The sequence below is a fragment of the Osmia lignaria genome, unplaced genomic scaffold (genome assembly GCF_051020975.1).
Source record: "Osmia lignaria lignaria isolate PbOS001 unplaced genomic scaffold, iyOsmLign1 scaffold0012, whole genome shotgun sequence".
NCBI lineage: Eukaryota > Metazoa > Arthropoda > Insecta > Hymenoptera > Megachilidae > Osmia > Osmia lignaria.
In genome coordinates this window covers 135,001-137,500 of record NW_027478166.1, presented here as the reverse complement: position 1 = coordinate 137,500, position 2,500 = coordinate 135,001, and the positions used below count along the sequence as shown (strand labels likewise).

Here is a 2,500-nt window from a genome sequence, read left to right as displayed (position 1 = left end):
ATGAAACGAGCACAAGAGGGAAAAAAAAGTTGAGACACGACGTTCCCATAATTTTCGTGTTATTTCCTTTTTGCTTCAAACATTTTGCGGACTGCAGCTTCGTCGTATTGCTTTTATCAATTTTTAACAATTTCAAAGCGAAGACAACTCGCAAGACGATCCATTTCGTCTCGGTTCAATTTTAACGTCCGTCCGTATTATTTTTTGTTCCACAAGAGATTTCGAATAGGTTTCTTTATTTATCATCCCTTCTTTTCGAGCGCCACGGAAGCAAGAGGAAAAGCAAGAGCGAGAGAACATTTCGCGTATACTTCATTTAACAATTTTAACCAACACGCGATGTACTCCACACACCTCTTAGATTTAACAACTGCTTTTCTCTTCTTCTCCCCTTAGCGCAAGGGTAAACCCCATTTGTCTCTTCTTTGGAACGCAACAAAACTTTCGAGGACTGGACGACCGAGCGATGGTCGCGCGGTCTTCGCTTATCTTTAACAAACGAAGTAGTCCGTATGTATTCTAAATGTTGAAGCCTCCTAGAGCTTTAAGCCATGCGAGACATTGAAATGCTGTTTTAACGGGAGCATGCATAATTGCTGCAAACATACTTTTATCACAAGTTCTAGCCACGCCACGGAGGCTTCGAAGTTCCTTCACCATTCGCTTTCCTCTCTTTTGTTACACAGTTTCAGACTACGATCAGGGGTACCGAAACGCTGTATTGATTGTAAACAACCATTTTTATCTTGGAGCGGAGCGTTCCTTTACTCGTTAGATTTGTCTTGTCGCGTGTGTATTCGCTTTTTCGACGCTTTTTAACCATTTAACTTGTTTAGCGAAGCTAAACGCACAGACAGACAAAAAAAAAGGAACAGCATCGCGCGTCAAACAGCGACGACCCATCTGAAGCGATCTTTCATTTATACATCGTTTGTAAACAGAGAGATGTATAAAGCGCGGGGAATCATTCGAAACCCTGGGGCTATTCGAGCTTGCATTTCAGCAAATTATCATCTCAAACATTTCACTCGTTTGCTTTTTCTAAATTTATAGGAGAGCTTCTTTCGTTTATTTTTGACACACCTTTCGTAAATATCGTTTCTGGCAACGTCGGGAGCGTGGATTTCTACAAGTGAACAATCGCGCCGATCCGATAACTTCCAGCAGGATGGAGAATCTTTATAGATTATCTTCCGAGAACTCGGTGCTTTCACGGGCGGTCGTTTATAAATTTTAACGAACGACTCGCGCGCCGTGACGCACTTGCGCTAGTTCGAAGAGATATTTCGAAATTTGTTTCTCTCCTTTAACGGCCTGCATTTAGTGTATCGGTTGCGATTTTCGTCACATCGTTTCCACGACAAACGCCGACGAACTGCCCAACTATCGCTCGTACGTTGCGACTCTTTCTTTGTTTATCGTTCATTCATTCTTTCAATTTCGTTCGATAATCCCGCTCCGAAACGTTCTACTTTCGTTGAACGACGGCGAGATGTTTAGAAAGAAATGAATTACTCTTTTTTCGAGAAGCAAACGCAAGCAGTCTTTTGTTAAGAAAACGACCCTCAGCCAGGCGTGGTCCAGGAATTGTATCCGTGGACCGCAATGTGCGTTCGAAATGTCGATGTTCATGTGTCCTGCAGTTCACACGTTGACGCGCAATTAGCTGCGTTCTTCATCGACCCACGAGCCAAGTGATCCACCGTTCAGGGTAATCGTAAAATTTTGTATTTCAAACTCTTTAGATCTTTAGAGTGTTATTTTCATTATTAACACGCATCACATTCGATACCCACATCACTCTCCCACCCGGCGCGTGCGGGAGAGCGAATTCGGGCGTCGCCAACGTATTTGTTTGTTTGTTCGATCGTTGACGACACGATCGCGTCCAAGGACGGAAACCGTCGGAGAAACGCCCAGTGGCACGCTCCTCTCGACGGTCGGGCGTAAAGTACATTTAAAAACCTTGAAAAGTACGAACGCACACAAGGAATGCGAGCGCGCGTCCTGTCGCTGAATCGTGGGTTGCGAGATTCGAACAGACACACGGCCGGCGACGATCGGTCTAACTAATGGACACATAGTTTTTCAAAGACTCGCTATCGTCGCTTCTCAGCCGGTCCGTAAACAACACACATCGATCAGGCGGACGCACGAATCTTACCACGGTGCGTGTTTCGTAGATTCCAGGTTACCCGCAAGTACCTCTCTCTCCCTCTCGAAAGAGGAATCTCGATCCGTCCTTTTTGGACAATGGAGAAATCTTTTTATCGCAACACGGATGGCAAAGAAACAACCAAAGCGTAGGAGCGTGGGGACGAGAGCGACGAAAAGAACGTCGCGAAAACAAAGTTTCGACGGTTGCTCGTTCTAATACATCGTAGTTTCAACTCTCTCAGTTTTAACCACTCCTAGACGCTTCGTAAACTTTTAACAATTCTTCGCCTCCGCGAGTTTCATTTCGAATAGAGCGAACGCAACACGGACCAAAAAAACTCCG

General features: G+C 44.9%; 1 non-coding gene across 1 annotated transcript; it reads right to left on the bottom strand.

Annotated features, from left to right (window-relative positions):
* Nucleotides 1–1,559: 1,559 nt before the first annotated feature.
* LOC143306548 (5.8S ribosomal RNA) lies at nucleotides 1,560–1,714 on the bottom strand. The gene has a single exon (XR_013063904.1). It is a non-coding gene; the product is annotated as a 5.8S ribosomal RNA (ribosomal RNA).
* Nucleotides 1,715–2,500: the final 786 nt, after the last annotated feature.